Genomic DNA, 16,327 nt, shown 5'->3' with positions numbered 1-16,327 from the left:
TGAGTGGTAACCGCTAATTCAGACCCCATCATTTTATATGTAGATTTGGGATGATGTTTTCCAATGTACATTACTTTGCATTTATCAACATTGAATTTCATCTGCCATTTTACTGCCCAGTCACCCAGTTTCATGAGATCCTTTGGTAGCTCTTCACTGTCTGCCTGGGACTTGACTAGCTTGAGTAGTTTTGGATCGCCTGCAAATTTTGCCACCTCAGTCCTCCTGCATCATCCCAGCCGCACAGCTCATCTCCAGAAACAAAGAGACTCCTAAATCGAGTCTCTGTACTCTTTGGTTCCTTCATTCAGATTTGTTCTCAACACCTCGATTTTGTGCTGAGGGCTCATATCTTTCCTCTTTTTACCCTCCACTTTTGTTATTAGTTTAATGCCCTCCTGCCAGCCTGTCTCCAACACATGCAGACTGCTGGGAGTTTTGGAGACTCCACAGGAAGAGAGATCAGAACTATTATGGGCTAGACCTCTCAGTGAGTGTAAATCAGCCTAATTCTGCGGCAGTCAATGAAGCAAGGCCAGTTCACACCAACTATGATATCTGGTTCAACATGCCTCGGAAATCGATGCGTCTGGGGCTGCCCCCTGCTTGTTCTCACAGCTGAATCCACCCTTGGTGAGTGTGCAGATAATTTGTCCAGCTCCAGAGAGTGAGCATGGCAAGGCCCCACCCCACACAGTAGCTCCAAGATCCTGCACAAGGAGTCTGCCCCAGCAGGGTGAGAACTGCTTCTGGGGCAGGGAGAAATCAGCTATTTGTTGTGGTAATTACAGGAGGCAAATTGTCTGCAGACTTTGGCGGGGACTCTTACAACAAGCACTCTACCTATCAGAGTTGCTGGTTACCGGCGTCAGCCTCTTGCATCAGATGCCCACCAGGGATGGGAGCGACTGAAAGAACAGTGAACAGTGCCAAGGCAGAGAGACTGTTGTGTCATTGCTTCCTCTAGCTCCTTGAGGGGATAGGCATTTGTCTTTGTAGCTCCTAAGGGACATCTGCTCCTTTGCACCTTCTCCAGTGCAGCCAGCCAGCCTGTCATCTACCCGACTCATGCTTCAGCATCTTTTTCTTCTGAAAAATTAAATTCCAGAAGAAATCCTGTAGGGAAAACAATTTTTGAAAATACAACTCCTGTGAGCTAGAGGTTGTAGCAGGGGGCTCGGATAGCTGGAATATAATAAGGAGTGTGCTGTAGTGATTGGAGAGATGGACAAGGAGTTCAGATTCTTGGGTTCTATTCCCAGCTCTCTCCTGGACTCTCTGTGTGACTTTGGACAGTCTCTGGGTATTTCTACACTGCAAAAAGCCCTGCAGCAGTGAGTCTCAGAGCTCAGGTCTACAGGTGCAGGGCTCGCACTATAGCGCTAAAAATAGCCATGTAGACTCGGGCTGGAGCTTGGACTCTGAAGCCTACCCCCACCTGCCTGGTTATTTTTAGTGCCATAGTGGAAGCCCAAATCTGTAGACTTGCTGCCATGGGCTTTTTGCAGGGCAATCATACCCTAGGTCTGTTTCAAAGGCTCTCCAAGTACTTTAATACTGTAATTAAGTCTCATATCATTCCCTAGGGCAGGTCAGTGTTAATGTCCCAGTTAAGGCCTGGGGGAGTTAAATGACTTGCCTAAGGTCCCATAGCAAATTTGGGAACAGAACCAAAAACCTACGTGCCTGCTCCAGACACTAGATCAACTTCCCTCCCAGAGCCAGGAATAGAACCCAGGAGTAGATCTGTCTGGGAAACAGTTTCCCATCCTGTGAAAACCTTCCCGATTCCAAACTTTTCCCCATTCTGCATCAGGATGAAAGGCGGGTTTTTGTGAAAAGCCACAGCAAGAGAGACCCCCAGTCCTCATCAGGATGTGACCCAAGTTCGAGTCCCTGCATCTGCCATGTCAGTGCCCTAATCGCAGGGTCATAGGGCCAGTCTCTCTCTCTACCCAGTGAATGTTTTATTATTTATGCAAAGTGAAGCAGCTACAACAGAAAAGACGGAGAGATAGCCACCCCAGAATACTCTGCAGCTCGGTGGTTAGGCAGGGGTGCTGGTGCTGGGGGTGCTGTCGCAGCTCCTGCTTTGAAGTGGATTCCCATCACATACAGGGCTCGCAGTTTGGTTCGATGGCTTTCAGCACCTCGACTATACACATTGTTCCAACGCCGATGAGTTCGGGCACTCACCGGTGCTGTGGGAAACCCAGGTTTAATTCCTGTTCTGAATCAGACAGGAGACTTGACCATGTGTCTTCCATGTTCCACATGAGCTAATCACTGGTCTTGCCCTCTCTCTCTGGTTTTGACCAGAAATTCCATCCTGGACCAGAGAAACCCTCCTGATGAAAGTTTCATCGAAACTGATACTTTTCCATGAAAAGTTTCAGTTACAGCAAGTTGCCATACGCTGACCCACACCCACCCAGGAGTCTCTCCCCAGGAGTCCTGATGTCCAGCCCCTCTCAATCCTGCTGTGACTAGTAGACCCCGACTCATAGATTCATAGATTCATAGATACTAAGGTCAGAAGGGACCATTCTGATCATCTAGTCCGACCTCCTGCACAGCGCAGGCCACAGAATCTCACCCACTCACTCCTATGAAAAACCTCACAGATCTCAAAGATCAATTACTTACCAAAATCCCATTATCCCATCATACCATCTCCTCCATAAACTTATCGAGTAGAATCTTAAAGCCAGATAGATCTTTTGCCCCCACTGCTTCCCTTGGAAGGTTATTCCAAAACTTCACTCCTCTGATGGTTAAAAACCTTCGTCTGATTTCAAGTCTAAACTTCCTGGTGGCCAGTTTATACCCATTTGTTCTTGTGTCCGCATTGGTGCCGAGCTTAAATAATTCCTCTCCCTCTCCTGTATTTATCCCTCTGATATATTTATAGAGAGCAATCATATCTCCCCTCAACCTTCTTTTAGTTAGGCTAAACAATCCAAGCTCCTTAAGTCTCCTTTCATAAGACAAGTTTTCCATTTCTCGGATCATCCTAGTAGCCCTTCTCTGTACCTGCTCCAGTTTGAATTCATCCTTTTTAAACATGGGAGACCAGAACTGCACACAGTATTCTAGGTGAGGTCTCACCAGTGCCTTGTATAACGGTACTAAAACCTCCTTATCCCTACTGGAAATGCCTCTCCTGATGCATCCCAAAACCGCATTAGCTTTTTTCACAGCCATATCACATTGGCGGCTCATAGTCATCCTATGATCAGCCAATACTCCAAGGTCCTTCTCCTCTTCCCTTACTTCTAATTGATGCGTCCCCAACTTATAACTAAAATTCTTCTTATTAATACCTAAATGCATAACCTTACACTTCTCACTATTAAATTTCATCCTATTACTATTACTCCAGTTTACAAGGTCATCCAGATCCTCCTGTATAATATCCCGATCCTTCTCCGAATTGGCAATACCTCCCAGCTTTGTATCATCTGCAAACTTTATTAGCACACTCCCACTTTTTGTGCCAAGGTCAGTAATAAAAAGATTAAATAAGATTGGTCCCAAAACCGATCCCTGAGGAACTCCACTGGTAACCTTCCTCCAACCTGACAGTTCACCTTTCAGTAGGACCTGTTGCAGTCTCCCCTTTAACCAATTCCTTATCCACCTTTTGATGTTCATATTGATCCCCATCTTCTCCAATTTAACTAATAATTCCCCATGTGGCACGGTATCAAATGCCTTACTGAAATCTAGGTAAATTAGATCCACTGCATTTCCTTTATCTAAAAAATCTGTTACTTTTTCAAAAAAGGAGATGAGGTCGGTTTGGCACGATCTACCTTTTGTAAAACCATGTTGTATTTTGTCCCATTTACCATTGACTTCAATGTCCTTAACTAATTTCTCCTTCAAAAATTTTTCCAGGACCTTGCATACTACAGATGTCAAACTAACTGGCCTGTAGTTACCCGGATCACTTTTTTTTCCTTTCTTAAAAATAGGAACTATATTAGCAATTCTCCAATCATTCGGTACTACTCCTGAGTTTATAGATTCATTAAAAATTCTTGCTAATGGGCTTGCAATTTCAGGTGCCAATTCCTTTAATATTCTTGGATGAAGATTATCTGGGCCCCCCGATTTAGTCCTATTAAGCTGTTTCAGTTTCGCTTCTACCTCAGATATGGTAATATCTACCTCCATATCCTCATTCCCATTTGTCATGCTACCATTATCCCTAAGATCCTCTTTAGCCTTATTAAAGACTGAGGCAAAGTATTTGTTTAGATATTGGGCCATGCCTAGATTATCTTTAACCTCCACTCCATCCTCAGTGTTAAGCGGCCCCACTTCTTTCTTAGTTTTCTTCTTATTTATATGGCTATAGAACCTTTTACTATTGGTTTTAATTCCCTTTGCAAGGTCCAACTCTACTCAACTTTTAGCCTGTCTCACTTTATCCCTACATGTTCTGACCTCAATTAGGTAGCTTTCCTTGCTGATCCCTCCCATCTTCCACTCCCTGTATCCTTTCTGCTTCTTCTTAATCACCTCTCTAAGATGCTTGCTCATCCAGCTTGGTCTACAACTCCTTCCTATGAATTTTTTCCCCTTTCTTGGGATACAGGCTTCCAATAGCTTCTGCAGCTTTGATTTAAAGTAATCCCAGGCCTCCTCTACCTTTAGATCCATAAGTTCTTCAGTCCAATCCACTTTCCTAACTAATTTCCTTCATTTTTGAAAGTCAGCCCTTTTGAAATCAAAAACCCTAGTTGCAGATTTATTTTTGTTAATCCTTCCATTTAGTTTGAACTGAATTAGCTCATGATCACTTGAGCCAAGATTGTCCCCTACAACCATTTCTTCTACGAGGTCCTCGCTACTCACCAAAATTAAATCTAAAATGGCATCCCCTCTAGTCGGTTCAGCAACTACTTGATGAAGGAATCCATCAGCTATCGCATCTAGGAAAATCTGAGCCCTATTATTATTACTAGCACTGGTCCTCCAGTCTATATCTGCGAAGTTAAAGTCTCCCATGATCACGCAGTTTCCATTAGTATTTACTTGATTAAAGACATTAAAAAGGGCTCTATCCATATCCAAATTAGATCCTGGAGGTCTCTAGCACACCCCAAGCACTATCGTAGGAGAGGCTTTACTAATTATCTTCCCCAATGACTCCTACTCAAGGCTGGGAATAGAACCCCGGAGTCCTGACTCTGCAGCCCCTCTGCTTTAACCTATTGTTCGTACTCCTCCAGATAGCCAAGATTTAGTAGTGCCCGAGTGAAAAGCCGAAATGAGTGGCCATCCGCATGGGCTATATATAGGATCCCAAATCCAAGTCAGTGAGTGATGGGATAGTAACCAAGTTCTAGCTTCCACCGGGCAACCTACAGCCTCTGAGCATCTGGGAGTCTCTCCCTCCCTTGCTGTGTGCAGACAGCAGTGCCAATGTGAGCATGAAGGTGTGCTGGGCTTTAAACTGAGTCCTGTAATGTTTCTGTTTGTTTGTATCACTTGCCGACATAACAGCAGGTTACGCAATGTTACACTAGGAACCCTGCCAGGACCTTGTTTTCCTATTCACAATCTCAGATTTTTTCCTACCTGGTTTGATCTGATCCAGCATCACCCCTGGCAACTCCTGTCAGAGGTACAGTAGTCTATACTGTCTGGCAGCACCCATCCATGCTGTAGATTTTCCACATCAAACTGACCACGCTGGTTATCACACGCTCTCCCTTTGGGGACTTTGTCAAATATTAAATGATCCTGGGACATTCAGTGTTCAGCCAGCCACTTGCAAGGGTCAGGAAGGGGTACCCTGACCCCCCAAAAATGTATTTCTCTGTAGCACCAGGGATGGCCCTTGCCGGAGATGGGACAGTGCATGGGGGTGGGTCAGGGCTCTGAGGTGGCACCGAGCATTCTCTCCCCTAGGTGCTTGGCTGGTTCTTCCTCACATGCTTAGGGTCTAACTGATCCCCAGAAGGGGGTCAGGAAGGAATTTTCCCTCAGGCCAGATTGGCAGTGATGCTGGGGTGGGCAGGGGGGTTTCACCTTCCTCTGCGGCATGTGATGGCAGGTCACTTGTCAGGGGTATCTGGGTATCTCTCGCTTAACCATTTCCCTGCCACTGTGGGGGACTTCAGCATTGGTGCACCTCAGTCCCTCCTGTTCTCTGCCTGTGGCACATCATAGCCTAGTCTCCTGTGGGCTCTTGAATTTTGGTCTCATTTCAGTTGTTGGGTTTAGTGTGCGGGGCTGGTGGCCTGTGATATACAGAAGGTCACACTGGATGAGTTGGTGGTCCTTCTGGCCTTAAATTCTATGATTCTGTACAGGCTAAGAGGGACTGGTAACCGTTGCCAATTGTCAATTTCTTCCTCCACCCATAATTCATTGGAAAAATGCTGGAACTCTGCCAGAAAAGGAAAGCGTTTTGATGTTTTTCTTAAATATCGCATGTGTGTTTGAGTCCCTAGCAAAGAATTTGGTATTTCACAATGCTCAAAACTGAAATGCAAACCCATTATTATGAAATAACATGATTCTATACATTACATTTGTGATTCGGTCATGAATATCAACTGCCATGCTCAGATAGGGCCCAATTTCTGCCCCCATCTCCACTCCGCTGCTCACATGCTTATCCCATGAACAGTTACATTCATATTAGGATTGTCTTTTGCTTAAAGGCGCTGGACTGGGATTTGGGAAATCAGGTGTCAGTGGCTAGCTTTGGCACAGACTCCCTAGGTGACATCTGGATAACTCATGTAACCTCTCCCTTTGCAAAATGGGGGTAACCCCACCTCTCTCCCCCCTTTTGTCTATCTCAACTAGTTAAATCATTCTTTGGGGCAGGGACTGTGTGTACAGTGTGTGTACAGTGGGGCTCTGAGCTTGATTGGGGGCCCCCCATGGCACTACTCTAATACACAGAATAATGACAGGGTAGCAGAATTGGACCCTGAATGTATAATGGCCAATAACCATCTCTGTGTGTGTGTGCATGTGTGTGCGAGAGAGAGAGAGAAAGAGAGAGAATTTCCTTAGAGTTCAAACGTTTATGTTGATAAAGATGGAGAAGTTATTTGGAAAGCAGTGTCCCTTATTCCTCAAAATTTAAAAATTTAAAAATAGATTTCAGCCTTCAGAGCCTAAATATAGGTCAGAGGGGAAGGGGAAGAAGGGACAACAGGAAACAGAGAGTCTCCCCAAGGAAAACAGAAAAAAAATTCTGAAAAAATTTGTGTAAATTCTTTCCCTGTTTTTGCAGAGCTCCGCCAGGCCCTTCCTGGTGAGCATGAGCAGAGGGCACTAGAACAGCATTGCACACTACATAGCACAGTGCAGTTAGCAGCAGCAAGCACAGGGAGCATAAATGTTGATGTGAGTAGCATTGAAACAGAGGCTGTTCTGTCTGTATGCCTAGCTAGCTAGCTCTCTTCATCTGATCTAGTCTATCTTTTCTACAGGATGTATTTTTAATGCATCTATCCCTACGTGGTATCTGAGCATCTGTTTGGGTGTTATCTCACAACTGGAGCTGAAGGTGAACATTTGCAGGAGTCCAGAATTGAGGTCTGGTACCATTCTAGAGAAAGGGGCCGGTTGTGAAATTCAAGCCTAGATCTGGATCCAAACTGCCCCAGAGCTTAAGGCATTTGGATTTGGGCTTTGGGTTCAGATCAGACTTGGAGAGAATTCCTGCAGGAAAATGTACAGCCCTTTTGGTGAGTGTTTGGCACTGCATTATCTATGGCATAGGGTTGGAGAGCTGAATCTGTCCTGCTAAGCTGCCCTCCGTAGCAGAATCCCTGCATTCCCTAGGAGCAATTAAGGAACTGGGATGCTCATCTGCCTGGCACACAGGACTCTGGGCAAGACATTGAGAATTGTCAGCCTGGTGCAGAACTGGGGCTGATGAATGGGGGATTGGCCCATTGCTAGTTCAGAGAGCAAAAGAGGAAAGGGTTCTGAACGGCAGGAAATCATAACTTCCCTTGCTCCTGCTTGCAAGGAGGGGGCTCAGCAGCACCAGATTAGCTCAGCCTTTGAAGGAGAATCCCTAGGGTGGTTTTAGCCTCCCAATATTTCCCTTCTCTCTCTCTTTCTCCAACTCCCCCTCCCTGCTTCAGTGTCCAGTTAGGTTTGAGTCATCCTAAGGGACCGGAGCATCTGTATGCAATTCCCACATCCAGCATTATCAACCTCAATGCAAAAGGGCCTGTTTAATTGTCTCCTCTGAGCGAGGGGCAGGGTCTGTGACACTGGCAATGATTCTGGGTCTGAGAGGGGAGAACCCACAACTCAGAGAGACCCGGGAGAAGTAGAGAGGAGACCCTGGAAAGCTGTGTGTGTGTATCAATGAGTGCAAAGCCAGGTCAGCTGGAACCCGAATGTTGGTCCCTCCCCTCTGGCGTGATACAGAAAATGAACTGTATAAATCAAATGAATAAAGCATCGGATGATTTCCAGACCCCAACAGAAGTTACGGAGCTATAGTTTTGCTGGTGGTCGGGAGTTCTGTGGCTAGAGCAAGGGTCAGGACTCATGGCTCTGGATGGGGAGTGTCATCCAGTGCAGCAGTTCTCAAACTGTGAGTCGGGACCCCAAAGTGGGTCGCAACCCCATTTTTAATGGGGTTGCCAGGGCTGCTTTAGACTTGCTGGGGCCTGGGACTCCCATCCTAATGCTGAGATTTATCTAACTCGAGATGAGCTCCAGCCATAAAACCCAAACCTGTATCTGGATTTTGAAACTCCAGAGTTTTGGAATATTCAGAGCTGGGGTTTTGGTCTGCCCATCTCTACAATGGACCTCCTATAGTCCACAAAATTGGGCTGAAAATATCACTAGACCAGGCTTTGTCTCGTGATGCTTCCAGGGCTTCGTGGGCCAGAAGCAGAAAGTGCAGAGGGGTTTAAAAATGAAAATTATCAGGAGGAGAAAAAACAACCACCATTTAATATTTATATTACAGTAGCAGCCAAAGGCCTCAATCAAGATCAGTGCCCCCCATTGTATTAGGTGATACGCATATGTAGACACATTCCCTGCCCCAAACAGTTTACAGTCTAAGATGACAAGGACATAGAGCTGAGGGAGGGGGGAGGTGAGATGGATAAATCAAATAGATACAATGTTGCTAGGCATCCATATAGTTGCAATTCTTTTCTTTTAACGGCACTTTTCACGCCTCATGTTTGTTTGGAGAAGGCTTGGTTCTTAGCCCATGTCAGCTGGTTTATCCCTCCTTAGACTTTCCCCTGTGTTAGTGAGAGCCAATTCATAAATCCTGGCTTCGTTATAAAGGTAACAAAGAGGGAGAATAATAAATCTGGTCTCCTGCATGTGCCAGTTCTGAAGCTGACTCTCCCCTTCGAGCTAGCGTGCCCTAAGTGAGCAGTGCAGGAAGCACCTTGTTTGTTTGGGGATTAACTTCACCAGTTTACTAATTGTTCTTTAATCATATCAGCCTACTGTAGGAACAGCACCCAGCATCTCCAGCATGAACTCAGTGCCTTCCAGTGCAGAAAGCAGTTCAACTAGCAGGCTAAGCAGCTGCAAATGCCAGGAGCAAGCGGCTGCGCTCCATCCTGCTGTTCCTCCTTGCAGAGAGCCCTTCTTGTTTACTAGTGTTCCAGCTGTTGGCTCGGGGCAGGGTGGAGAGGGGGGAAGGGAGAAGGAGTTATATCTGGGAGTGAATAACAAGCCAGCCCTGTTCTTATTCACAAACCTCAGTCCAATCAGTCATCTGTTTGTCCTGGTCTCCTGCCAGCTATTGTGTTGATTCCCACACCCACTTTCCCTAACCCTGAGTCCCTGCCTTAGTGATTTTTTCTCTCCACCGCTCCCCTTCCTAGTCCCCTCCTCCCCCTTCTTCAGATGGGATCAGACATGTTCTAGAAAAGATTTATGAAGGGGAAAACAAAATATGACTCATTCAATGTGGAGCGGACTCCACCAAGGGCCCAAGCAGACCTACCTCAGAGCCTCAATGCTCCCCTGCCATTTGCGGGACAGGGCGCTGGAATGACCTGCAATGTAACGAACTCCTCTGCATGGCGAAGAGCCGCTCTGGACAATATGCTAGTCTCCTGCCATGCCGAGGAATTTTGGAAGCTCGGAAGGGGGTTGTGTTTTATTCATTCATATTGTCCAGGAGCGCCAGCCAAAACTCGGGTGTCGCAGTGGGTTACGGCTCCATAAATGGGCTATGACAGCATCCTCCTCTCTTTTTTCAGTAGAATTATCATTAAACAGTAAGTTCTTTGGGCCGGGAACTTTTTCTTTGCTGGATGTTTGTACAGCACCTAGCACCATCAGGCCCTGATTCCTGTATTGCCATCACACCTGAAAGGCCCAGCTGAGATCAGGGACGCATGGTGGTCGGTGCTGAACAAACAGCTGGTAGGGGAGATGGTACCTGCTCTAGAAAGTTTGCAGTCAAAAGAGCCAAGACAGACTAAGAAATGATTTTTATCCCCATTCTACTGATGGGGAAATGAGGCACAAGGAGATTTAGGGCCAGATTTTGAAAAGAGCTCAGGGACAGTTTTTCAAGGGCTGAGCACCCCCGATCAGGGACAGCTTTTCAAAGGAGCTCAGTTCCCATTTAAATACCTAAACAAGGGCCCAGTTTGCCAAAGTGCTCAGCAGCCAGCGATTCCTGTTCTGACACTGGTGGTCAGATTTTCAAGAGACCCCAGCAGGCTGAGCTTTATGGAAAATCTGGCCCTACATGACTTTAACCAAGAATTGAACCTAGATCTCTCGAGTCCAATTCCCATGCCTTAATCATAAGATGCCCCCAGACTTTGCTTGACTGGGGTCCCCAGGTAGTCCATACAAACGGTAATTTATCGAGCTGGCATCCCTTTGGGGTTTATATGCACCAGAACAACATCACCAGTTTCCTCCAGCCCCTCTCCTCTGAGCGACATGGAGGGTGGGAATTTTTAGTTCTCCCCTTACAAGCCACAGATCACGTCCTCGGGAGGAAAAAAGGACGTTAAGCTCAAATGGTGTCATTAAGAAATATTAATGCTCTCATAAAAGGGTATTTAATAAACATGGCAGCACATCAGCATCCATTAGCTCAGCCCGTGCTAGGGACCCACCGAGCCTGTGCGGCAGTATGCGGAACACCATGGGCAGTTACAGCTCAGTAGCCTCCAAGCAGACGGCATGTAGCCAGAGCTATTAAACTAACATTGGCACATCCCGGGTGGCCTTGCTGCCCCAGAGCCCCGCATCTCCGTTAAGCGCGGCACCCCCACCTCTCTCGCGCTCTCAGCTGTTCCAGCCAGCGCTGGGAAAATAGGTCTCTCTGAAGTTCTCTGCGACAGTGATAGCCCAGCCTCTGGGGGGGGCCTGCTCATCGCAGATTGTTACATAGATTTTACAAAGCAGCTGGGTCCGCACTAGACACCCCCCGACTCCGGGGGAGTTTGGAGCCCAACGGGAACGTGCTGCCGTGCTGTGCCTGAGAGATGGCCAAAGGACGCAGGAATGCCTAAACCGATGGGATTTAGGCTTCTAAATCCCCGAGACTCTTCTTAAAATTGTGCCCCCTGACTCAGCAAGTCTCCAGACTTCAGCACTGAGTAACCGCACTGAGAGCAAGCAGCCGCTGGGGAGTAACCCTGGCTCGGGGCATGCGTGCTTAGCCCTGTCCCTTAGCCCTTGTTGAACCTGCAGATGAAACCGCCTGGATCAGTGGAGTTCGAGCAGGGCTTCCATAACCAGGGTAACTTTTGTTTCCTGAGGGCCACATCAAAGACTAACCGCTCCCTACCAGCTCTCCCCTCGTACTCCCAGCCACAGATATGTACACACATACATACTCCAGCACACCCAGTGACAGCCTGTAGCATGGTTTATAATACCATCCGGAGAGGGGTCTCGGGAAAGTAGTCCCCACAGAGGCTGCTCAGAGAAACACACTCGGGCTCTGCCGGCAGCAGACACGGTAGATTGTACAGCAGACGTAGTTTCACAAAGGTTGGGCAGTGGAGGCCCTGAGGAAGTGGAGCAAAGTTGAGTTGTGTCTACCCAGTTTGCAAGCCACTCTCCAGAGAGCAGTTTCATGTCTCAGAGGACCTTGTAGGGATGGCTGTGGAGAAGACGTGGGGCTAATTTGCCTACAAAATCCCCAGCAGGACTGATTCTGTCTTGCCCCTGGTGCAGCAGGAGCTCAGGGTTCAATCCATGCTCAGTATTAGCGGTGAGATAAACTCTGAGGCCTTTGAAGCACAGTGAACCTCTAGGACTGCCTTGGGGATTTCCAAAAACTACTGCGAATTCAGGAACCTCAGTACCCCTGTAACATAAATCCATGAGGTCACTGGGTTTTGTTTTTTCCAAAAGGCTGCTGAACTGAGAACTAACAGGTGCCACCCCAGCTAACGGGGAGCCTGTTCTATTTACAAAGGGCAGAGGAACTTCCCCGAACATTCTCCTGTGACAAAGCTCAGCTGGCACAGGTGGGGACCCTGCATATAGTTTTTATTTTGTTCTCATAGTTTCCTTCTCCTCCTCTCTGCTGCCTAATCTAACAATCACCTTGGATTATTTTAGCACTTTCCTTCTCTGCTCTTTTCCCACTGATTGCCCCACTGCAGCAGGGAGATGCATCCACATGCCAACACTCAAACGATTCAGGCAGGCATGACCAAGGCTCTGTCATTCCTTAACCCCTCAACCCCAGCTGGGAGCATTACTTTGCACTAGGGGGGATCGATGAGAGCCCTGTATTTGTGGGCACAGAGGTGCACTCCTGGGGACCGAAGGAGACCAGCCGTTACTTAGCATGGTACTTTTCTCTAGTGTAGACAAGGCCAGAGTCCCACTCAGGTGGGACATAAACCTACTAACATTTGAGCCTGTCAAACATTCAAACCCACAATGTTTGCATGGGCAAAGTGGCGCATCTCCACTCGGTATCTCAGGAGTCACTGTGAGTCAGTGTAATTCCATTGGTGCCAGTGGATTTACGGCAGGGCGGCGAGGATTTCTTCCTCTGACGAGACAGAGCTCTTTGATCAAGGTCACAAGAAAATGAATGTGCTGAGAGGTACAGGAAGCACTTTAATTTGGATGTCCCCATTAGGTAACTAGACTTCATGGAGTTATAAAGCAGATGGGGGTGGTGGATGACTGAACAGTAGCTTGCAATCCCAATAGCAGTGTCAGGGCCAGCTATAGGCAGCACTAGCCTCCTAGGCAAATAATGTTCTTCATTCCCTTCCCTCCAGAATTCTCAAAGTGGGACCTCCGTGTTTGTCCTTCCCTCTGTTCCCCCATTAACTCTTCCCTTTCGCCAGACCACCTGCATCTCCCTCTCCCAAACTGCCTCATCTCTCTCTCCTCTCCCTCTCAATTTCTGCATCTGTCTCTGGCTTCCACTCTTCCTGGCAGTGCTGGGTAATTTGTCTTTCATATGGATCTGTCCTCAGGTTAGGAGACCAGCTTTTGCACACCTGGCCTATTATCATCAACCTTTGCAGATGGTCAGACGGAGGCTCAGAGCTGTGAAGTCACTGGCCACCATAGATCATTCACAATAGAACTCAGAGGCTGGACTCTTCTGTTCCACCACGAGACTCCTCTTCCTCCTACCCAGATAGCAGGCCGAGTTCTCTGTTGTGCTGCACCACGTGTAGTCCCTGACAGTGGATCGGTGAAAAGTGCATCAGTGCAATAAACAGCAGCACTTTACAAGGTGTAAATAGAAAGATAAGGAGCAGGGCAAGGGGGTATCAAGCCGAAGCTGTCTAGTTAATTTTGCTGGACTCATTTCCATTCAGGAGCACTCCACGCACCGGAGGCACAGCGCTAAACCAACACCTCGAAGCATGAATCTCTGCAGGATGCCACCGTACCCCCAGGGAACAGCTAGTGCCCTTTAGTCAATTACCTTTTGTTAACTGAAAACATCAATGGATTCCCACTGCATTCAGGCGGTGCTGCCTTTGGAGCACAGAGCATCTTCGTCACCAGCGAATGACAACTGACAGCTCTCACGCTGCAGCCTTCGACCAGCCGCAGCTTCGCTCTGTGCCAAAGTGAGAAGGAGGCACCTGGAACTTCTTTCCAAGTTAGGAACAGGTGGGAAGCCAGACTCCCACCTCCGCCTGCCCTGGACGGAGGAGAAAGTGATTGATTCTTCCCAGCAAATGGGAAGAGGTGGGTGAAGAGATTAAATCATCTCTCCTGCACTAGCAGAAATGTGCTGCTGACCCTGCGCTCTGGTGGGGTCAGGTGGAGCTGGCAACCTGGCCCTTGCAGATTCCAGAGTGGGCGGGCAGTTTGCAGTCTATAATTGAAGAGGAACAAGAAAGCTGCCTGTGTCATTGCTGGGCCCCATTCATCCAATGGAGCAGAGGTGGCTGGGGGCTGCCGTCCTCCTGGGGCTGAAAAGCCGGGAGCTGGCCTTCTTGACATCCTCCAAAAGCATGCAGGTGTCCCACTGAGGAATCCAGCCAAACATCCCAGCTAATAAAAGCTGCCCAGGGCAAGTGGGGCAGGGTTTGACCCCCAGGGGCAGATATGGCTTCCCAAAGTCTCCAGGCAGGCTCTCCCCACAAGCAGAGCAGTGCTGCTCATTTCCATGAGGATAGGCAGCCAATGAATCAGCATCCCAGAATGCCTTGGAGGTGCCAGGAGCAGCATCCTTTACTCCACTCTGGCATCAGAGGCCCCCATTCCAGATTCTGCCCCCCATCATGCTGGTGCAAACCCAGAGCAACTCTGACGATTCACGCCGATTGGACGCTGGCGTGACGAAGAGTAGAGTTTGCTCCTTTGCTTTTAAATCTTGCCTTCTCTCTGCCTCTTTTATGACAAACAGCTATTGTAAAGTGCTCTTCTCCGTGCCGCTAGTCCCAGCCCCACCGGAGCTTCTCCCTTCTCAATCGGAGCCTGATCCTCAGATCCAGGGTATGCCAGGATGTGGCCAGATTCCAACGCACCTGGGATCCTGCACTGGCCAGGCATCCCATGTTGTCCTCATTTTACAGAGAGGGAGGAGGCTGGCCTGGATTCATACAAGCCGTTGCAGATGCAGGAGTAGAACACTGCTCCCCGCGCTCCCAGTCCCATGTGCTGCAATCAAAAGACCAACCCTCTTCCGAAACATAAAGGGCCTCAATTCCTGGCATTGAAGACACCACACTAACGGTGGTTGGAGAGTGTCCCAGCTCTGAACTGGGCGGGGTCACATTTTGAGTGTGGTCCTAGAACCGGTTTCAACTCCAAACGTATCCCATTATATAACCTTAGCTACTAACATCTGTTTGTTCAGTGTCATGCTGCTGCTCCAGCCCTTAAGAAATCGCTGCTTAGGTGAGATCCTCACTCTCAGGGTCCCAGCACCAGGCAACTGCCACCAATGACAACTTTCCCTGCTTTGCCTTCGGGCAAAGCACCACAGGTATCTTGTGGCACCTTAGAGACTAACAAATTTATTAGAGCATAAGCTTTCGTGAGCTACAGCTCACTTCATCGGATGCATTGAAGTGAGCTGTAGCTCACGAAAGCTTATGCTCTAATAAATTTGTTAGTCTCTAAGGTGCCACAAGTACTCCTTTTCTTTTTGCGAATACAGACTAACACGGCTGCTACTCTGAAACCTGTCACAGGTATCTTGTGTCCTGACTCTGTGCATAGCTCCATGTGGCCTCACTTGAGCAGTCCACTGAGTCAGAGAGGCTTGGTCTTTCCTGAAGTTGGCCATAGTTCACTTAAATCAAGCATCAGAGTTTTTAATGGCAGATCAGAGCATTAAAAAAAAAATCAGACTTTCCATGGAATGCTCAGCACAGTCCTTTAAATCCTCCCACCACCACGGTCTTGCATGGGTTTGGAAGAGAGGCTGAGATAAGAGGTATCCAAGAAGTGAAATTCATCCCAAAGAAACTCAGGTGCGGGGAACACTCCTGCCATCCAAGCATGTTCGAGCATTGTTCTTGAGAGATAAACTGCTCCGTGCATTGGCAGACCGTGGCGTGCAGAACTCCCCTCACGCCTTCATGCGGGACGCATCGCTTCTTTCTTTTGATGGGCAAGTAAAATATTAGGCCAAGATTTTCAAAAGCGATGGGTGATTTTCGGTGCTTCAGGGTTTGTTTGTGGGGTTGTGGGTTTTTTTGGGGGGGGGAACTTCACACGCCCCCAAGGGGCAGTATTCAGTTCTGAGCACCCACTCTTTGAAAACCAGACCCCTTCAATCGCTCGTCACTTTTAAAAATCTGAGTCATTAGTATCTTTGTCATGAGCGTGATGGAAAGGGGGAGTGAGGAAATTCTGTGCTGAGCCTGGTAAAATTTCATTGGGC

The 16,327-nt window shown here is 47.8% G+C and overlaps 1 protein-coding gene and 1 long non-coding RNA gene across 6 annotated transcripts in view; both read left to right on the top strand.

Annotated features, from left to right (window-relative positions):
* PEBP4 (phosphatidylethanolamine binding protein 4) overlaps positions 1-16,327 on the top strand; it is a 221,469-nt gene that overhangs the window by 166,966 nt on the left and 38,176 nt on the right. The gene's annotated exons all lie outside the window — the stretch shown is intronic.
* On the top strand, positions 19-15,583 carry LOC122457538. The gene is made up of 3 exons (XR_006277102.1): positions 19-219; positions 9,770-9,774; positions 15,573-15,583. It is a non-coding gene; the product is annotated as an uncharacterized LOC122457538 (long non-coding RNA).

This window comes from Dermochelys coriacea, chromosome 26 (assembly GCF_009764565.3).
Source record: "Dermochelys coriacea isolate rDerCor1 chromosome 26, rDerCor1.pri.v4, whole genome shotgun sequence".
NCBI lineage: Eukaryota > Metazoa > Chordata > Testudines > Dermochelyidae > Dermochelys > Dermochelys coriacea.
The sequence above is the reverse complement of the archived record's forward strand: the minus strand, read 5'-3'. Positions and strand labels throughout refer to the sequence as shown.